This window comes from Mauremys mutica, chromosome 2 (genome assembly GCF_020497125.1).
Source record: "Mauremys mutica isolate MM-2020 ecotype Southern chromosome 2, ASM2049712v1, whole genome shotgun sequence".
Lineage (NCBI taxonomy): Eukaryota > Metazoa > Chordata > Testudines > Geoemydidae > Mauremys > Mauremys mutica.
Genome location: NC_059073.1, coordinates 218,412,994 through 218,435,771, shown reverse-complemented (window position 1 = coordinate 218,435,771; position 22,778 = coordinate 218,412,994). Strand labels below are relative to the sequence as shown.

Here is a 22,778-nt window from a genome sequence, read left to right as displayed (position 1 = left end):
AGGAGGGGGCAGAAAAGGGCTGTCTTCACTGCCCTGAGCCTGGGCTGGCTCTTCCCTGAGCTGGGCTCACCACAAGACAGAGCAGCCTGATGGCTTGTGTAATCTTAGTCATCTGGCAGCAATCCCAGGGAGCTTTTATGGCTGCTAAGGATCACGGGGATTCACAAAAGACCTGGCGATTTCTTCTTCTCCTGTTCACATGCTCTGCTCTAACAGTGCAAGGGGTCTGGTGTTGGAGTCACTATGTCAGGTCGATGCCAGCCAAGGACCCCCTTTACACAAAGATAATTTTCTGGAGGCTGGAGATGTTTGGTTTAGAGCTCAGCTGTGCCAGTACAGTTGTGAAAAGTGACTGAAATGTGGCCCATGGAAATGGGAAGGAGTGATATAACTCCTGAAGATGCTTTTACTCTATGGATTTTTTTAGGGGATTTGAAGATGGAACAAAGTTTGAGTAACCTCTACGCTGCAACTTCATCAGATTCAGTGAATTTTATGCCAAGATCCCTCTCTCGTGTATACCTATAGTCAAGTCGTTTTTTTGTTTTTTTTCCCCCAATATGCAGGTTACAGAAACTGATACAAATATGAAACAAAATCTTTGGTAGTGCCATTAGCAAAGACCTAAGCCTCCACAAGAACAACACCACATGTACATTTAGTCTTGTTTTGAGGGCTACAAAGTGGTGAATTTGAATGTTCTGAAAGAGGTATTTCTTTTTAATGATAAATCTTGTTATATCTTCATTTATATGATGTTTTGGTTTTTTTAATGAAATTGAAATGTGCATGCTGTAAACTTTCCCAAACTTAGGACAAAAGGAATAAATAAAATATAGAAAGAGATGAGGCTGGAGATGTTGGAAGGACAGGCAAGTCTATGAATCATGAAGGATTATTAAGAAGAAGATGATTTTGTATTGGATTGTGAAATGGACGGGAGCCACTGAATATTTTTGAGTATGGGGGGAGGTGAGTTGCTTCTCCAGTCATGTGCATGTTAGGAGAGGAACCACTGCATTTTGAAGATTAATATTTGGTGAACCAGGACTATAAAAGAGGAAGTTACAGTAATTAAGATTAAAGGCCATGAAGGGATAATTGCTGGGTTTGACCATAGAGTTTATTGTAGTTAGCCCATTGACAATGCATAATGCTTGTCTCAGCTCCATTCTAGTACTTCAGTCCATTGATATATCGAGTTTCGAAGTTTTCCTGTTTACACTAAAGAGGAATACAGGCCACTGGACTCTCAGCATGGAGACTCAAGATGGCAAAGCCCAGACGTGGCTGCCATTATATGCCAGAGTGGACGGAGACTGATCTCTCCAAAAGGTTGATAGTATAATAAATTCTACTTGTCGTGTGTTTACAAGTTACAGATACCTTCCTGTAATCTCATGGCCCTACCTGTGCAATTCCGTCACTCTGTAATAGCAAACAGAATTTGACATGAATCAAGCTTTTTTTTTTTTTTTTTTTAAACACATAAGGGGGGGAAAAACAACCTTAGCGGTTCTTCTCCTTGTATCTACTTCATTTATTTAGACATATAAAAAGAGAGAATATGAATTATTGGATACTCAATTACTTGCTTGGGACTGTTTAATAAAACCTGTATGTCCAGCTCTGTTTTAGTCTCTTTTTGGGCCACAGCAGCCACCATGTCCAACCACACCCTCTGCATCTAATCCCTCTTGTCAGGGATCTGGCGCAGTCTATACTGGCCGCTCCCTACGGCCAATGGCTGGGTGTAATGCAAGGGGGGAAGGCGGGGACCCAGGCCCACCCTCTACTCTGGGTCCCGGCCCAGGGACTCTCTGGCGGCAGCCTCGCTGTCCTCCTTCTTGCCCCTCATCTGTCTGCTTCCCTGGGCCGCTTCCTCTACGGCCCCTTGCACCAGCTAGGCCCTTCCCTTCAGGGCCGGCAGCCTGGCAGGCTCCGGGCTAGAGCTCCCTCCTTTTGCTCCCCGAGCCCAGCCAGCACTGTGCTGTCCACGGTGCTAATCTCCCACCTTTGGAGACTGACCTTCCCCTCTCAAAGGCCTGGGACAGACTGACTGCCCCCTTCCTGGGCAGCCTTCTTATAGGGCTGAGCCTGGCCCTGATTGGCTGTCTCCACTCTGGGCCCTGATGGGCTCACAATAAGCCCTTCTTTAATTGGCTCCCTGTCTGTGCAGGCGCCCTGGCCTGCCGCAGCCCACAATCTCAGGGAGTGGGGCAGTCTGCCCCACTACACATGGCCACTATGTCTACTGCTCCATGAAGGCATTGGCTGGTGGGTCTGGATAGTCAATAAGCGCTTCAGATATTGCTCCTCAATTTTTTTGTATTTTCACTATTTAAAAATTCTGCTATTCCAACCCTCATCCCTCAACACCTCCACCCTCATTTCACTCAGTTTTTGCTCTCCACAAGTGATTGTTCTGTTATGCACCTGGAATACCCTAAAGACAGACACATTCAACATTTAATGGACACATTATGAATTTACAATAATCTGAAGCCATCGTACGCTTGGCAGAAACAAAGAAGAATGTGTGTATGTTGTCTGAATTCTTCTCAGGATCAGCTCTCATTTGTACTTTGATATTTCATATGATAATGATGATGATGTTGTTTGTGGTAGCACCCACTATGTGCTAGGTACTTTCCTGACAGCCAAAAGGGAAAGATCTATACCCTGCACAGTCTGGCAGACAGTTAGACAGAGAGTACCAATCCAGACTAAGGGCTGAGCGGAACATTTGCTGAGTTATGGAGTGAAGCTTATGCTGAGTCTGCCTGCGCAATGCCTGGCTCTATTTGTTCCCTACTTTCTTGGGCACTAACTTCACCCATATATTTTTAAGGGTCCTTGTTCTCTATACATTCATAGGTTTTAAGGCTAGAAGGGAGCATTATATGATCATCGAGTCTAATCTCATTTATTTATATGTAATCATTGTCCTCCCTTGTCCCTAGCCCTCATCCTTTCGCTTTCTATTCCCACTCTTTGTGTCTTTGTGTCTAAAACTTAGACTGTAGGTTCCCTGAGGCAGAGACTTGTATATTTTACTTGTCTGAGAAGGGCCTAACACATTTTTGAATAATAAATAAGAATATAGCATCATGCTCACTTATGGCACTGCAGAACTAACCACACCAATAAATACAGCACAGATTAACATGATATTTTCAAATCACATCATTTGCATCTCACCAGGGAGGGATATGAGCTTTGTCTAGTTCAGTGGAGTCATAAGCTGTTGGGTGAAATCCTGGCTGCCCTGAAGTAAACGGCAAAACTCCTGTTGAGTTCAATGGGGCCCCTCCTAATATCTGCCACCAATCCGTCCAATCAAGATAGCTTCAGACTTGCTTCTGGTAGCAGAAATAAAAGGTCAAATTAGATCAGATACAATTCCCATTTGTGGGTTGTGATGCTACATTTTGTTATGCTCACTATATACACACACAGAAATTAAGATAAAAACATATATACTCTTGCTGGAAGGTTGCAATGGAACACAATGTGATTTCTTAGAATTCAGAACTCACCAGGACCCAAAAACAGAGAGAGAAAGAAAGCAAGCTGCTTTCTAAGCCAGAGAGGCACAACTCGCCCCACCTTACATTAATCTGCCTCTTTTCAGACTCACACTGTTTGCTGACTCTGCTTGTGCAGACATTTCTATAGCGCTCTCTAGCCCACAAGCAGCAGGACCCGCAGCACCTCCCTCCTTCCTTAAAGCAATTCCAACACAGACCTCAATGCAGCACACATTTGATCAGCTGAAGTCCCAGGTAAATACTTCAGTGTGGAGCACTGATGGAGTGGAATGTCAGATGGCACAGTTACACTACACTTGATAGCACACTAAAAGTAAAATGGAACATCTTACAGATCTGTACAAGAACAAAGCGTTCCAGTACAGAATAGATATATTGTAAGACCACTTCATAGCGCTCGTCATACATCTGTGAAAATAGTGATCCTGACACATTATTGAAGAAAGAATTTCCTCAGATTGTACAAGTTATTGTGGCTGCTGCAGCCCTTTATGCACAGAATAGTATATAAACAAGGGATCACAATGGAAACACATCTAAAGCTACAAGATCAGAAGAAATGCTATATCATTGCTAGAGTAACAGAGTGCCATGAGAAGGACCGGGTACAATGAGTGGCTTAAAAAGAGAGAGAGAGAGAGAGATATGCAAACAGCATTTTCCCATGACACCTAGTTAAAAGGCATGTGCCAGTCCCATTAAAATGAGTTGGTTTGGAACATAAAATTGGTACAGCTAATGTACTGGTTTGTTTACTTTGAATATGATCCATTTTTTTCTAGGTTGTAACATCCGTTGATGATTTGTTTGGAGAATTGAAGAAGATTAAACCACAAGAGGAAACCGGACATGGATTCCAAACTGGACCATTATTTCTGCAGCTGAGTGGTAGCTTGTGTGAAGAGGTGATTAAAATGGAAGATGAGAAAATGGTTACATTGCGTTGGAAATGATTAATTAGTTATTCCAGTGGAAATTATCAGGGAATAGAGGATATTTGACTCTTCCTGCATTGTTCTGCATAACTGGATATATTCAGGCCATTATATTTGAATAATCAGAATAACCCTGTTTTAAAAATGCATTCTGGGTAGCAGTATGTGATCAAGTGTAAATTGTTTCTAATCTTCTGGAAAATCAGATTTAACAATTTTCAGGGTCCATTCTCCCATTGATGAGCCAGGGATTTACATGACTAATGTCCATTATCTCATGTAAATACTCCCGCATTAATGGGAATAGACAATAGGAAAATAAATCCTTCCTGGAGTCCATTCTGTCAATATGGATCAGGCCTATTTAAGGTTTGTTTCACAGTGTGATGCTGAACAGGGACTGGGTAGCACAGTATGTTAACATTCCAGCTTTTTGCCTCTGGAGAACAATGTTAAAGTAACTTACCTTTAGGACACAAGTGAAACCTTATTGGGTGGTCTCAGTTTGTGAATATATAATCATAGCACAAAAGCACCTCAAAGTTTGAGCACAATTGACAGTCTTTGTTCACGAGCCCATACCAAAGATGAAGAGAGGTGTGTGTATGTATGTCATTTGAATTATATCTTAACTGGAACAGGAGAGGTTTAATAGACAGGACTGAAGTTCACTGGCACAGCTAGGTGGGGGAGGTTGCAATTACATTTCTGTAGCAGTTTTCTCTGCTGATATTGTAGCACATTTAAATACACTTCAGATATCCATCCATCATGAAGGTCATTTTACATCTCATCCATTTTATTAATATTATATAGTCGAAGGATGTGACAAATAGTCGTTGTTTGTTATTCTCCTGAATACCAAATAGTGGCTATTAGTATTTGTCAAATAACCAAAATGAATAATTTAAAAGAGAGAACAGTATTGTGCAAAATCATACAACATTCTGTTAAGCTTTGAAATCAGTTTTATTGCACAATGATAATACATTGGAGATTTGCAGCAATGATTTCATAGAAATCTATTTTAAGGTATGCACTAATATAAAAAATAGCATTATGGTCTTACTTTCAGCAAATAGTACTATGCAGTATTGCTACATGAGTCCAAGTACTTTTAGTCTAGAATACATAACAATGGGCAAGATCCTCGGCTGGTGTAAATTGACATAGCTCCTGTGACTTGTACGTGAATTGAATTTGAATAGAATAATCACCATATCCCTAATAATCATGTAAATACATGGTCAGATCCTCAGCTGGTGTAAATCAGCTTAGCTCTATTGGCTTCAATTTATCTATTACCACATGAGTATGTGGCCTACAGTTTTTTACTCATTTGTTTTTAATAATACTAGACCACCAGCTCAGCTAATATTGGTCAGTGTCAGATACTGTCTAGCAAGTACTTATTTTTCATATGTAGCTTAATGTAGAAATGTAGGAGATGTAAAAAAGGAGATGTAGAAATGTGACATAGCTCAAAACAGCAGCTCAAAATGAATTGCCAGTGGAATCTGTGGGCCTGCTATTGCATTTCTTGCAAAGATAATCACCAGTTTATTAAGGGCCAAAGCATGCCTGGGCTTTGTATGAGTGCCTGGGCAGGAAGAGAGGGAAAGCGAGGAGTCTTCCTGGTCTTGCACCAGTCCAGTATACAAGAATCAGTCACAATCACAGGCCAAGATTTTCAAAAGTGACTAGTGATTAGGATTGCCCACATTTTTGTAAATAATAAAGAAAAGGTTTCAAATAGGATAAATGCAGCATTGAGTGGATGATGTTAATGAGGTGAATGGCAGAGAGGGAATAGTAGGTTCTTACAGATCTGGCAACCATTTCTAAAATATGACAACGGTAAGACAAAAGAAAGGCTCCTAAGAAATACAAACATTTTTAGCTATATCCTCAGGGGGTGTAAATCAAACATTGATTCACATGAGCTGAAGATCTGGCTCTTCGTTTTACTGCAAAATATTTACTGTCTTTAGCCCCTCTTCTAGTAATATATGGAGTTAATAGAACTGATGGATGTTCAACTTCTGCTCCAAAAATTGGCACAGTGCTGTAATGTAATTTGAAATGTAACAATGATGTTTCCTGGTATCTGCTTCAAATCTGCAAAATATACATTAATTTTTTTAAAAGAGGTGAATGGTGTGTTATGAAATGACATTGAATAAATAAATAAAATTGGAAACAAGCATTTTTCTTACAAGACTGTAACTATTGTAAATAGAATGATATTTAAATGAAATTATATGTAACGGAAATGAAATATTTTCTATAAGAAGCACTGTATTTATAACTGCATTATTTATCTCTATGATGAATGTATACATTGTAATGAAAGACATGAATGTATCTTGATCAAATTTTCCATCTAATTTGTCATCAGGAAGATAAGACAAAATTCTTTTTGTTGAGGCAGTTTATGCTGTACAAATCTCATATATAAAGTGGAAATATATTTGTTAAAACCAAAATTTAGTATACAAAGTAAATTTTAAATATTTAATGAAACAATTACATTGTATTAATAACATGTTTTTATATCTCTGATTAAAAAGTCACAGGGATTTTTATCCCTTCCATCTTTATTAGACACTGCCTCATAATTATTTGCTATACATTTTCATACACAGCTGATGTATAGTGACTATTTGAAATAATATATGTTTTCCCTTTTACCATTAATGACCCAAATATTCTTCACACGTTGCTACCACATAATAGGGCTCTGTCCCCACATCAACAGGCTTCTTACCAGGATTACTGATCCAAAGAATTGTTGGTCAGGTGCAGAAAGACATGCGGAGCAGCACTGTATATACTAAATGGCAGTTGGCAAAAAAATTATTATCGGAATATAGGAATTTCCAGACTGTATCAACCCCCTCATTTATCTAGTCCAGTATCCTCCAACTGTGCCCAGTACCCCATGTGAAAGAGGAAGGTGCAAGCAACCCTGCAGTAGGAAATTATAAAATAATCTGCCCTTAGAGAAATATTCCTCCTGACCCCCAATAGTTAGAGTTTGGCTTAAGTTCTGAAGCAGGAGAGTTTATATCCCTTCCAAAATGTATACTTGTTTTTTAGCATTAACTATTACAACTCTGAATATTCTCATTATCTGTATAAGTGTCTAACCCCTTTTGGACTCCTGCTATACTCTTAACCTCAATGTTATCTTGTGGCAATGAGTTCCACATGATAGCAGTCTGTAAATAAGGGAGGGCCAGATCCTGCTACACCCTGAGAGGGAGCCATTCCCTCTGTCTTACTCCCTCCGCTTATTTCCGTAACTCCCCTTGTTTTCGTTCACAGTCTACCCAGGAAGGGGAGAGATGTTGAAGTGACCTGGCTGAAAGGCCAAGTCACAGGAAGCAGCAGGCCATGGCAGAGGTGGAGCAGCAAGTGACAGGATACCCCAGCAGACAGAGAGCTGCCATGTCATGCCTGGCCATGAGGAGGTGCTACTGGTGAGCCGAACCCTTCAAAAGAACATGTAATTGTGCTCCAGTGGCAAGCCTCACTTATTATGACAACCTGCTTTCTCACAGCGGAAGGAGTTTGCCTCCAAAAGTAGAGGCCTGTGCATTTTGTGCTAAAAGTCCTGAGTTCAGGCATCACTAATAACCTGTATGTGCATGGTCATGGTTCATTATATGTGAAGTACAGGGGAAAAAGGGAGATGTCCAATAGAAATACACACCTACTTCTCTTTAATCCACCAATCAAATCAAATCGCATGACTCATCGTAGAAACACCTCAACAAATAACATGTGTATGATGAACTAACCAATCACCTTCTGGTGGTGCATATACACAGCCCTCTTCCATTGCAACACAAATGACATCATGCTGCCGCACAAAGAAAAGTTTGAGAAATATTCTTCTGAAAAAACAAGCCTAGCAAATTCATTTGTGATGGATTAAAAAACACATGAAATAAAAAAAAAATCACAAAATAAAATAAGTGATATAAGTCAAATCTCTATTTGAAAAAACAAAACCTGAACAATGTATGCTTTGTTCACAGCACATCTAGCTCAGGAGGGCTTGAGTATTTATAAAAATTATCTTCACTTGCGAGCGCTGCCCTAACAGTGCATGATTGGCGTGAAAATAAATGTCATAAAAGACTTAATCTATCATGCATTTCCCTTCCCTTCTCATCTTTCTGATGGGGCGGGCTGTAACTGAAGACAAAGCTCGTAAAGAAGGAGATACTGACATGATTTTCTACCTATACGTAGATGTGGATCTGAGATCAAACCTTTAAAATAAAATAGTGATATTTAATAATAGTCCTCCATAATTAGGAAAAATATCCCCTTCATTTGCCAAATCCTAAATCCTTACTCAGCTTTTATTCTATTCTTATTCAGGCAAATTTCCCATTGTATTCAAGACTGATTTCCCACTGTATTCCCATGAGCATTCTACCTGAGCCAGGAGTAGGAACCGAGTAAAGATTTTCAGGATTTGGTCCAGAGATGGAAAACATAAAGAATAGAAAAGAGGCACTTTCCTCTTCCTTCTAAAAAGAGCCAAAAGAAAAATTATTTTAAAATAAAACTAAAGAATTTCTGCAGTTGGCCATTGTTAATTGGTTGAGATGGTCCAGGAATGGTGTGCGTGCCATCTTAAACCCGGTGCACATCTTGGAGAGTGCCTCGTGTTGAGCACTGGCCCTGTGATTCAATGGGGATCAGGAAAACAACTAACAAATGAACATGTAAAAGCAGCATATTTAAACAAGAAAAGTTAGGGTTAATTTCTGTGTCTCAGTTCTGCAAGTGGTGCAATGGGGCTGTAGCCATCTAGTTAAGATTTCTCCTAGCAAAGGAGCTATCAGCTAATGTAAAGCTGGAGGAGCCGGCTCAACATGTCAATCAACCCCCACTCCTATCTAGGAGTCATGTGGAGGGGGCAGTTTAGGGTGTGTGTTGGGTGGGGCTGAGCACAGCTCCACTCTACAATTTTGATGCTAGTGTATGTCTTTTCATCAGCTCTGTCATACCACAACTGGTCTGTGGCCTCTGCGGGTATGTCTCCATTGCAATAAAACACCTGTGAAGGTCCCAGTGCCTAGGTTCCAGCCCAAGCCCGAACATCTACATTGCAATTTTATAGACCTGCAGCCCAAGCCCCCCCAGGTCTCAGTCAGCTGACATTGATCAGCCCTGGGTGTTTTATTGTAGTGGAACAAAGCAGATCTCTACACAGTAGAGACTCAGGACTTTCATTTTCTAAATAGTGGAGGTTGAGAAAGGTCAAATTTTGAACTGAAAAAAGAAACTGAGAAACACAGAAAGGACTTGTCTAAAAATCCTTGGAAGAGAACAAGAAGCCCTTAAATAAAACTTTCTTTCCTCAGAAAAGGTAGATAGCAATAATGTTCTGTGCACCCTCCCATTTCCAGAAGCTTAACTGGTGAATTTATATAGGAAACTGTACAGTATTTTGGTAATTTTGTTCCCTCTCTAATTGTTTCCCCCCCTGTGGCTTTTAATTATCTCCCATTTTCACTGAGAGCACAACTGAAGAAAGTCCCAATATTGCCCCAGAATTTATTGGTCATGTGTTCCATCCTTTACTGCTCCAGTCTCAAGATCCACTCAAGGCTCATTCTTATTTATATGGATTTCTTTTGAGTGTAATAGGCAGCATATCTTTTAAAATGATTTTTAAATATGCTGACTTTTATTGGCACAATAGGTGGTCTGCACTGATTACAAAGATAGTGGTGCAGTTTATTTACATGATAAACTGTAATGACGTTATCTGTTATGTTGCTATGATATTGAAATACTGCATTGTGTGCAGGTGTAGTGATACTGAGCTTTTATTTTTTTCTCTTCCTTCCCTCTATCTACAATGGGATCCTCCTACCACAACCCATTGTTAACACCCAAGGCTTCATAGACTACTGTGCAGCCTTAATACTGACATATGTGAAAAGGTCTTCTATGTTTTCTAAGAAATCCAAAAATATATGTTGGATTTAAGGCAGCGTGGTCGTTGATGAAGCCTTTGCTCTTAATGTGTCATGGAAGAAGGACAGTAATAGTTAAGAGTTAACATGTTGTATATTGTAGGTAGAGAAACAGAAGCTGTTGACCGTAACTGTTTATTTTCTAGCTTTTCAATGTTTGAGGACAATGTTATTAAGTTAGAACAGAGCAACCTTACTTAATGTTAAACAAAATTGTTCGGTCTGAATTTCCCTAGTTTTTAAAGAAACTTTTGTAAACTAAAGATTAAATGAAAAAGCAAATTATACAGGACCTCACCAAGAGTTATGACAACATAGTGAACACAATAGGTGCAGTTAGTTTTCGCCTGTGGAAAAATGTCAGTGTTGGACTATATGTGGCCCTTGAATTCGGCTAATCTGCTTTATGTGTAAAAAGCACAGGGCACTACCTAGCAAAGAATGTCACCACACGCTAAGGTAGTGCTTTCAAATTGGTGACACTGAAGCCAATGTTGACATTAGAGTAAATGGCGCTGTTGGGATTTGATGAATTTTCTGCCGGGTGTAGACATAGGTCACTGCCTAATAAACACCTGGAAAAGAAGGAAAAAATCAGGAAACCTACCTGGAGATCATGCAAGAAACTTAGACCAACTATCAGAAAAACCTGATGACAGCCATCCAACACAAAACCAAAAAGTGGAACCAATACCACCTCCAGGAAAAGCCCCGGCACAAGGACTCACACCACATAACTACATGACATTACATGACTCCCCAACAACATCAGTTTATCTGGAACTGAATTATCTGTACTCACCAAGGGACTGAACTTTCTGCCCATATTGAAAAGTCATGACAAATTTGAGACATATGAAAAGGGGCCTGATTTTCAGAGGGCAGATGCTCAGTACTTTCTGAAAATGCGGTCCCTTTAAAGTGTCTCAAGTTGGATACCAAAATCACCAGTCACTTTTAAAAATCTTGGCTTGAATCCCTCTTTGCCTGAGTTTATTTATCTGTAAAATGGGAATTATAATACTTACTTGCCTCACAAACAGTTATGAGGCTAAATGCATTAATGTTTAAAAAGTATTACAGAAGTGCAAAGCATAATTATTATTTATTATTATTTTAAGACCTTGGAGTGTGAGGGAGGTTTGCAATACAGGATACAGACTTTGCCTCTTGCCATGTAATGGCAACTGGCTGGTATAAGGGAAATGAGAACCTTTGGTTAAAATAAAATAAAATTCTTCTGAGACATAGCAAGGAATCTCAAAATAGATTCCATCTACCCCTGCACTACATGAAACATGGGTCTGAAGGCAGAACAGCTGATGGAAACGAGTGCACAGAAATGGAAATTATTACATCTAAGGTGGTAGAAAAACATAAAAGGCTTAATGCACCCAAATCAGGTGGACTGGATAATTTCCATCCCAGAAAACTGAAAGAATTGGCACATGAGATTGGTAGTCTGGTAGGAAGGATTTGTAATAATCTATGTATTCAGAGGTATTACCATATGACTGGAGAATAGCTAATGCCCTGGTTATATTTAAGAAAGAGGGGGGAAAGTGATCTGGGCAATTACAGACTTGTTTTCTTCACAAAATATGAAGAAAAGAATAATTAAATTCAAAGCGGCAAAGGGGATATAATGCAACATAGGTTTTCCAAAGGTAGCTCATGCCAGACTCACCTGACTTCCTTCTTTAAGAAAATAACCGATTTTTTTAGATAAGGAAAATGAAGTAGATCTTATATTCATGGAGTTTGGTAAAGCATTTGACATGGTACCCCATGGGAAATTATTAGTTAAATTAGGGAAGATGGGGATCAATATAAGAGCTGTAAGATAGATAAGGAACTGGCTAAAAGGGGAGAAGGCCATGGGTTGTGCTGAAAGGTGAACTACTGGACTGGAGGGAGGTTACTAGTGGTGTTCCTCAAGGATTGGTCTTGGGACCAATCTCATTCAATATTTTTATGAATGAACTTGGCACAAAAGAGTGTGTGTGTGCTAATGAAATCTGCTGATGACACTAAGCTGGGAGGCATCGTCAATACAGAGAAGACTGGAGACATTATACAGGAAGATCTGGAGGAACTTGAAGACTGGAGTGACAGAAATGGGGTGCAATTCAATAGTACAAAGTGCAAGATCATGCACTCAAGGTCTAATAAGAATTTCTGCTACAAGCTGGTGGCTCATCAGTTGGAAGCAACAGAGGAGGGGAGAGACCTGGGTGTGTGAGTTGATCACAGGATGACCATGAGCTACCAATGTGATGTGGCTTTGAAAAAGGGAAAATGAGGTCCTAGGATGTATCAGGCCAGGCAGTTCCAGTAGAGAGAGAGAAGAATTAATGCCATTATACAAGGCATTGATAAGACCTAATTTGGAATAATGTGTACAATTCTGGTCACCCTTGTTCAAGAAAGATTAATTCAGACTGGAACAGATGCTGAGAGGAGCTACTAGAATGATTTGTGAAATGGAGGGCCTACTTTATGAGAGGAGACTCAAAGAGCTTGGCTTATTTAGCCTAGAAAAAGGGAAGGGGAAGAGCTATTTATGCTAAAGGACAATGTTTGCACAAGAACAAATGGATATAAACTGGCCATGAACAAATTCAGTCTGGAAATTACAATGGCTATTAGCCAGGATGGGCAGGGATAGTATCCCTAGCCTCTGTTTGCCAAAAGCTGGGAATGAACGACAGGGAATGGATCACTTGATGATTACCTGGAAAAAATTATGAGTGTGATTGTATGACAGAATTACTTGTGATGGTGGGGAGCAGGACTTAGCACCCTTGGGGCTCACTTCCAGTTTATGTTTTATGTTCCTAAAATCTCATGCTTCAAGAGTCCAGCTGGCCACCTGCAGTGCTCAGGAAGGGATTTTTTTACTTTCTCCCCTCCACCAAGGTATTCTGGGTTTTGTTTTGTTTTTTTGTCTCCTTCCTCTGAAACATCAGAGATGGCCATAGCTGGAGATGGGACACTGAATGGGTGGACCAGAGTTTTGAGGTGGCACCAAGCATGCGCTCTCTTAACTCCTTAGCTGGTTGGTTCTTGCTCATGTAACCCTTCTGCCCATCTGAGTTGGCAGCAACAAGGGCTGGGTTCAGTATCCAGGGGTTCTGTTTCAATAACGCAATGCAAAACTGGCTCAAGACCCGCCCCCCAGTGACCTGGGACAATTACATACCACCCCCTGGGTGACTCTAAGAGGCAATATTTCTCTTCTCATAGGCACGGAGTCTGAGTGTAGCAAAATCCTTTTAATAAAGGAGGGAAACAATGCAGCATTCTGTTGGGGAAACACCACAAACAGGATTCATAACACAAACCCCCAAGTAAGTTTGGCAGTATCCTTTTCCCCTCAGGGTCTTAAGTCCAGCAACCCAAAAAATCACCCAAAGTCCCAAAAGTCCAACACCCCAAAAGTCTCTGTCCCTGGTCAGTGCAGCCCCAGTGTTCAAAAGTTTATCTGCAGAGTTTTACTTCCCAGACTGGGGGGGTTGTGGGGGTGGCAGCAGTGTTAAGGGTCATGTGATTATTTAGCAATCATCAGAAGACTTCACGAAAGATGGTTCTCAGATAAGATGAAGTTATTGCTAATAGTTGATTTTACATTTGTGACCAATCCAAGAAGACACCTAGAGCAATTCGTCTGAGATCAGGAAAGGATGTTTTATAGAACGGCATTAATTATATATAAAGAATAAAAAATTGATTCAGGAATCAAATAACCCCTATGACAGGACATATTACAATCATTTGATCTCAGCTCAAACAATACTCCTGTGTGCAGATCTCTTTGGAATGTGGATTTCAACAACGAGAGAGAATTGGCCTGTTCCATCCCTCATAAAAGAATAATCCAAGGTGTTGAGTCATAACAGATAAAGGCTGCAGAGGCCCAGAATGTAAGATAAGAAGTATTAGTCTATCTACAGAGAGAATGGATGAGACAGAATGGGCTGCTTGTTGAGGTCACTTGAGTTAGGGCTACGCTAAGAGGTGTGTGTGAGGGGAAGTGAGACTGTACAGTCAGCTCCTGCTGTATTTTGTGAAAAAGCCAGTGAAAGCAGCCAAATGAAGATGAATATGGTACAATTATTTAGATTTAGAGCAGGAGGCTTAGTAAACAAGCAGTCTGTATACAATAAAGTACAACCTGAAGATCACATTGTACCAGTAGGACTAAGAGAGATTGAAGAATAAGGTACAGTGAACCAATAAGATAAACTGAAGGACACAAAGGGCTTGATTCTACAAACTCTTACTCATGTGAGTTGTCCTTCCTGCCACCCGTGGGGAGCATGCATTAGTGAGGATTCTCACAGTAGTAAGGGTTTGAAGGAGCTGGCTCAAAGTTCTGCTATCAGTGATTGCAAGAGAAACACAATTTATTAGAGAGGAAGGATGGTCTTGAGGTTAAGGCACTAGCGTGATACCCTGGAAGCTGGGCTCAATTTCTAGCTCTGCCACAGAACTCTTCTGTGACCTTGGGCAAGTCACTTAATCTCTCTGTGCCTCTACCTCTTAAGTGGGGATGATAATAATGCTTCCTACTCCTACTTATTGTCTCTTCACGTTATTATTGTAGCTCTGAGGAGCCCTCGCCATGGATCAGGATCCCATTGTGGTAGCTGCTTTACCAACACAGGACAAAAAGACAGTCCTTGACCTGGAAGCTACAATTTCTAGCTCTGTGTTTGTGCAGCACCTAGCACAATGGGGCCATAATCTGAACTGGAGCCTCTAGGCCACGGGTGGCCAACCTGTAGCTCCAGAGCCACATGCGACTCTTCAGAAGTTAATATGCAGCTCCTTGTATAGGCACCGACTCCAGGGATGGAGCTACAGGTGCCAACTTTCCAATGTGCTGGGGAGGTGCTCACTGCTCAACCCCTGGCTCTGCCACAGGCCCTACCCCCAGTCCACCCCTTTGTGCCCCCTCCCCTGAGCCTGCCATGTCCTCGCTCCTCCTCCCTCTTCCACCCCAGCCTCCTGCATGCCATGAAACAGCAGATTGGGCAGTGTGGAGAGGGAGGGTGAGGGGCTGATTGGTGGGGCTGCTGGTGGGCAGGAGGTGCTGGGAGCTGATGTGGGGCTGCTGCCGTATTACTGTGGCTCTTTGGCAATGTACGTTGGTAAATTCTGGCTCCTTCTCGGGCTCAGGTTGGCCACCCCTGCTCTAGGCACTACTGTAATATAAATAAATAATATTTATTATTTACGTATTAATTGTATTTCTTTCCATTTCTAAGTAAAGCACACCCCCATCCATGGTCCTGGGCACCCTTGACAACTTTTTTTCCAAAATATACCATTATACAACTCTGAATCACGGCCCAGACAAAATAACTTGACAACACAAAGAAATCATAAACTTTTAAGCTCCCCCACCAGAATTCCACTGCTCCCCAGCCTCATAATTCTCCCCCTTTTCCACCGAACAAGGAGAAACAATGGACTTTGAGGGATATCCTATAGAAGAGGTGATTCAGGTGATTTCAGACCAAATGGTGGGGTGACTTCCAAAGTTGAGGGAATCTCATAGAAAATACCCCTTTACTTTTATACCTCGGGCAGCTCCAGGACTGGCACCTCCTGTGAGCGCAGCTATAGCAGAATGCCCTGGAGAGAGAGGTGGTCTCTTAGCTAGGTCAATCTCAGGGCATTCGGGGCTCATAAGGTCAAACTTCACAACTTAAAAGCTACTCAAAAACCAATAGGCAGGCAGTGCAAAACATGGAGCACTGCTGTGATGTGCTTGCAGCGAGACACACCGCTTAACACGTGGACTGCCGAATTCTGCACCAGCTTCAGAATCCAAGTGGATTTTAAGACATAACCTTATGCAAAGCACATTGCAGCCATGACGATGGCATGGATGACAAGGTGTGTGTGGATAATAGCAATCTCCATATCCAAAAGAAATGGACACAACCTCCAGGCTACCTGCAAATGGGAAAGAAAGATAGAGCTGTTCTGAGCATTGCTGCCACCTGGTCATCTAGTTGTAGCATCTGGGAAACAACCCAGATCCCTAGATTGCAAACCCAAGCAGCCAATGGAATGTGTTGATGTCAAAAGGGCTGCTGTCATCCTTGCACCTCTTCCACTTGTTTTCCACAAGCAACCAATATCACTTGCATTTTATTTGGATCGAGTCAAAAGAAGCCTCATCCTTCCCTCATTCTTGCAGTGGTATCAAAAATAGTAAACACAAATTGCAGGGGCACATGTTGAAGTATTGTTTTCAAATAAAGGTTTAATACATAATCAAATAGGACAAGGGTTCCCAAGCCACCTAATTTAGATTTTAAATTAAGGTCCTGAAAAGACACAGCAATGACGCGGAATGATGGACGAGGAACGTAAGGACCCGAATTCCTGCGAACTTCACAGAGTGAGATCTCCATGTTATGCTTTGCTCAGGAAACCTGATATACTTACCAAGAAGGTCATTGGAGTCTCTACTTGACAAATAGCTCTACAGCTGAGTAGCCGCCTACCTCAGGTTGTAGAATTTTGGCCAGAGTTGGCTCCATAATTAAGGATCCCATCCGATTTCAAGTGTCATTTCCTTAACTAGAGCACTTTAGTAGAACTGTGTGCAAGGCCATTTATGATTTTTAGTTACAGGCAAGTTCTATAACTGGGTAAGAATTCACTGAGTGGTTTGGTTGGTGTAGGTCTATTGCTCAAAGGGTAGATCAGGGGTAGGCAACCTGTGGCACGTGTGCCGAAGGCGGCACTCGAGCTGATTTTCAGTGGCACTGACACTGCCCGGGTCCTGGCCACCGGTCTGGGGGGGCTCTGCATTTTAATTTAATTTTAAATGAAGCTTCTTAAACATTTTAAAAACCTTATTTACTTTACATACAACAATAGTTTAGTTATATATTATAGACTTCTAGAAAGAGACCTTCTAAAACCGTTAAAATGTATGACTGGCATGCGAAACCTTAAATTAGAGTGAATAAATGAAGACTCGGCACAGCACTTCTGAGAGGTTGCCAACCCCTGGGGTAGATTATATCTTGCAATTCATTTAGAGACTTATAAAGAAAATACTAATAAAAATAGTCAAACTTGAGTAGTGGTATTATACTGTCATCATCAGGTAGTAAATGACTCTAAGTCTGACAACTAAGGGTATGTCTACACTACCCGTCCGATCGAGGAGCTAATTCCTGACAGAGACCAGCAGGAGGCGCCACAGGAGTGAGTCCACATGCTTACAGTCTCCCTCCTGCTTTTTAAAACATTAAAACCTCTTTTTGTTTGTATTAACTTAATTTTAATGATTACACCCTCACATACAAACTGTACATAAATATTGACCTCGCCAGATGTCCATTCCAGTCATTGACAAAAAATATACCATAGGTGTTGTGTACATTACATGTTGATAGCTATACTGTAGGAGTGGATATAATGTAATAATATTTTTGCTACACTCACACATTGGCCTAAAATATTTTATAGCAATTATTTGAATTTAGGGAAACTTAATGGAGCTTTCAAAACTCAAATATATTAATTGCAAAATTTAATTTGAGCTAATCTGTTCGAGACCAGGTATGTGTGAAATATACTATACAGGGGAATTGTCTGTTTTGCAGTATTCTAGGTTAGGCAAAATTTCTATCTGTTTGTTGTATAAAGGAAAATGTATTTACAACAAAGCATTTACTTATTTTCATGAGTTTCTCTTTAACCTACTGTCTTTTGAATTGTGCGTTTACTGATATTGCTGGAGAGGGGGAGAAAGAAATGGTCTCCAGCATGTAGCCACTTAACTGTAAAATCACATTTTCATTTTAATATAGTAAATTAGGAAGAAACAAGGGGCCAAAATTTCTGCTGGTATAAACTGATGTAGTTCCACTCACATCAATGGAACTACATTGATTTACACCAGATGTGGGTCTGGCCCCAAATGCATATGTAATAAGAAGCATCTCACAGTCTTTCACTGCTGTAATCCTCATTTCCCCCTTACCCTCCGCCCTTTGCTGTGTTAAGTCTTAGTAGGACTGTAGGATCCTTGAAACAGGGCCCTGCCAATGTATTTGCCTGTAAAGTGCCAGGTAGTGAATAAATAATAGGTGTAAATATCTTACTCCATAAGTAGTCCTATTGATTTAACTGATAAGTGAGTAAGGGTACAGAATCTGGCCCTAAATTAAAAAAAACAACCAAACAAGAAAACCTAGTGCTACAGTGGTTACCTGGAGTTATATCCTCTCTCCTGCCTTGTAATTTCAGGGCTAGGAAATAGGTGTACAGTTTCTTATTTTTATTCATAGGTTAATAACTTTTCAGAAGCTAAACAATTATATTGTCAGCAAATACACAGTTTAATGGAATAGTGGCAGCTAAAAAAATACATGCTTGTCAGTAGAACTGATTGGGAATTTTTCAATTTTTTTGTTGGAAAATGCTGATTTGTTGAAATTAAAACTGTTTGCTAGAAAGGGTTGATTTTGATAAATTTCTCGTTTCCAAAACTTTTGGAAAGTAAAGGTTTCAAAATTGTCAAAACAGGATTTTTTGACAATTTTGAAGAAAAAAAATCTGTTTTTTTCAGTTCACAACTTTTCATTTTGAAATTTCAGAAAATTATAGTTAAAATAAATAAAAAGGTTGAAATCTAAATGAAATGTTTCAATTGACCCCAACTGAAATTTTTTTCAGATTCTTAATTTGTGAAAATTTTCAAGATTTTGACTGTCCTGATTTGGGATAGGAAATTTTTTCTAAGTCTCAAAGAATTTCCAGGGACTAAAAAACCATTTCCTGCTCGGCTCTCCTTATTATAGACTATACAAAACAGAGCTGCGCACTCCCACCTGACAATGCAAAATAAATAAATAGCAGGAAAACATTCAGATATTGGCCCTGGATACCATCAGAAATGTAATGTGCATGTGGGGAGGATAGGGGCAAATGCAGGTACTGTGGCCACTATTCCAACTGTGGCTGGAGAAGGAGTGATTTTGTTGTCTCTCCACAAGCTGAGAAGTGGATTCCACTCCTGCCCCCAACCCTGCATGACTGCTTGAGTTATGCTCCTGACACAGGATTTGTTCATGAGAGAGGAATACATAATTCCCCTGTTGCACAGCCCTTGGTTACCCAACAGGGTACAAAGAAGACTGCTGTTCTATGTCATTAGTACAAAACCATCTGAGGCCCATGTGAGCCACAGTCAAATCCTAGGTTGGAACTCATGTCTTCTTATGCCCAGTCCTGTACTTTGGCCAAATTCTGTTCAAACTCTCTGCATATGTAAGAGAAGATTTCATATACTGGCTTGAGGATTCCCTTCTTTGAGCCATATAAAGCGTGTGTACATAATTCATCAAGTACTGTACAGAATTTTTGGATATACTTACACCACAAAGATTAGAACTGACAGAGCGCTATTAGGCATCAAATAAATTTCTGGAAAGCCTCTGAGACAAGAATTAGAATGACAAGTACTGACAAGCTCAAATTCTGGTGATAATGATGCCTAATGACACAGGTACTGTACAGTGCATATCCAAGTAAAGATGCAGGCTCTTCCACTCGCTTCAAGGTTCAGCAATGTGTGTAAAACTGAATGTGGGGAAACCCTTTTATTCTGAGTGCTTAACAAATGGAAGAGCTTTCTGAAAAATGAAGCATGCTAGGGAGGAGGATGGACCTGTCAGCTCTTTACTCTGCCACACCAAACACAATCCCCATTGCCCTGCAGGTGTAGAAAGACATACGCTGTGTTCAGTGTTTGTTTTTGGTTTTAATTTTCTGGGAGCAATGTTTCTTGTAGCAACTTACAATGGTGTTTCCCCCCTCTTCCTCAGGCTTTTTTACAGAAACATTGCTAGAGCTCCTTATCTCACTGCATCATTCATGTGAATAACCAGACAGGACCAGATTTAGTCTTGGTATAAACACATGCAAATTCCATTGAAGTCAGTGAGCCAAAGCCACACTTTGTGTAAAATGACAACAACGCCATTAATTTCAGTGGAGTTATGACTCATTACATCAGGGCTGAATTTGAGCTATTTTGTGCGATCGCATGTCCACCCTGGTAGATTATGGATGTTCTTCAGGTGGAGAACAACAGATTGGCTTCTATTTGTAGAAATTCATAGCTACATTCTGACCTTCCTACCCCTGCCAGAATCATTTAACAATTAGAAATGGTAGCAGTTTTGGTTTTGCAGGGTTTCTTCTATCAGGCTTTGGTTTTATAAAACCAAGGGTAGGTGCATCCTTTGGTCCCGTCCACTCACCCATCCATCCTCTTATAAGATTATCTGTCACCACAGTATCTGAGCCAAGTGTATCCCAGTCCGCCAGGTTTGTGCATGGGGAGGATATGGGTATATGTTTCCCAATTTTGTTCATCTCTATCAAAATAGGGAAATCTTTTTCAAGGTGGAAGATTCAAGGCAACCTGGTTGTAAAACATAGCTGTCAAATAAGAAAATAGGATTGCCTTAGGAATTTTTTGGTAGATGAAATACTTAATTTTTTGAAATAAAAGTGTGTTTATGTATGTTGTATGTCTCTCCCTAAAAGACAATCCTCCGATATGCTCTATAAAAACTTGGCTACATAGACAGACTGACATATTCCAAATGAAGCTGAACATGAAAAAATAGCCTTGTACCTCAATCTCCATCTATAAACCATGGAGCAAGTGTTTTACTTTTAGTACCTTTCTTGGACAACCCATGCAGAATTCATCATGTAAGTTCTGGAAGTGCTGTCTGGAATATAGCTGTATGGTGCCAAATGATGGATTTAGGAAAGTAGCAGGCTGGGTGTGCAAAACATCAGTTTCTTCTGCTGGTCAGTGGTGTTTTTAGTTTCAGGTCAGATATGCTCATTATTCTATGTGTACAGGGAGCCAGACTGTAAAATGCTAGACCCACAGAATGATAGTGATGTCCAAATAACATGGGTAAATTATTCTTCATAAGATTTCTTGGTTCTAGAATTGCAGAGGTGCGGGAAATAAAAAACAAACAAAAATGATTTTAGAAGGTTGGCTAAGCTGTTTAAAGCCTCCAAAAAGTTTTTGCTTCTAATTTGGTTTAAATTTTAGCAAAGGTTTGGGTTGTTTTTTCCCCTTCTCAATCCACTTCACTCATCACTGTATTTAAAAAACTGTAATAGGTTAATTTGTTCTTTTATACTTATAACACTTATTGTTTACCATGAATGTTACAAAAATATGCGGGCCAGATTCTTAACTACCTTCAGTGGAGTTACACCAAATTACACAGGTTGAGGCTCTGATCTTTTGAGTCCCAAACGCTGCCGCTTCCTGTCCAAAACCATCTTTGATGGGGGGGTCTGTAAAGGACTGACCATTTTCTGGTTCTCCTGGAGGCCTGGGTCATGTGTTCCTTTTAAAGAGAAGGATGCTGAATGGTCTGTGCTTACAATGGGTTAGAATTTATTCAGTATGTCAGGAAAGAAACCCTTTAAAACAATCTCGTAATGCTTCAATGGGCAGCGTCTGGCATGATGTTATATTAGGTTTTACTTTTTTTGTGGTGAAAGGTGGATACATTTGTGTATATAGGCTTGTAAAACACAGTATCACTTCTCAGACAGCATAGCATTTGTGAAGGTGCACCATGCAAATGTGTTTCTCATTCTACCCCCAGAGAAAGAACACGAAAAAAAGAAATATCACTTCTTGCATCTTGGCAGTCCTGTGATGATGATCCAGGAAAATATCAGAACTGTCCTATTCAATTCCACACAAGATGGTTTGAAAAAAAATCAATATCCATTCCAATTAGAGCTACAGTCTGATTCTTGCAAAATCACAAAGAGCTTTTTACCATCTTCGCCAATGATGACACTTAGCAATGGCTGGTTGAAGCAGCAGTGCAGCCTCTGATGGCATCTGGGGAAGAAGAGGACTCCATGTGATTTTGATAGTGAACCGTGTCTTCATTAGTGTTGTCAGAAAAATCTGTGACTTTTGTGTCTTCTGGCAGCATGACTGGGGTGCTCCAGTGATTTCATGATAAAGCAAACATTGTCCTGATAGAGTGAAAGTAAGCTGTGTGAAACAACTTCACTCCCACCATCACTCACCAGTCAGTTCTTCTACATGCTGTGTAGGTCGACAGAGTAAACAAACAACCACATGGGCATGTGTTAAAGTACAAAAGCCTATGTCAAAATTAGCTTAAGGGGAATTCACGTTCTCTGATAACTAATAGTCTAAAGGAAGGATACCTTGACGATAATTCCTAGACATA

The 22,778-nt window shown here is 40.4% G+C and overlaps 1 long non-coding RNA gene across 2 annotated transcripts; it reads left to right on the top strand.

Moving 5' to 3' along the window:
• The first annotated feature begins 2,176 nt into the window (after positions 1 to 2,176).
• Positions 2,177 to 22,537, top strand: LOC123364896. 2 transcript variants are annotated; one of them, XR_006577333.1, is made up of 4 exons: positions 2,177 to 2,277; positions 4,334 to 4,456; positions 7,814 to 7,968; positions 22,173 to 22,537. It is a non-coding gene; the product is annotated as an uncharacterized LOC123364896 (long non-coding RNA). The 2 variants fall into 2 exon arrangements; XR_006577332.1 differs by lacking the exon at positions 22,173 to 22,537 and having other exon boundaries at positions 7,814 to 8,507.
• Positions 22,538 to 22,778: the final 241 nt, after the last annotated feature.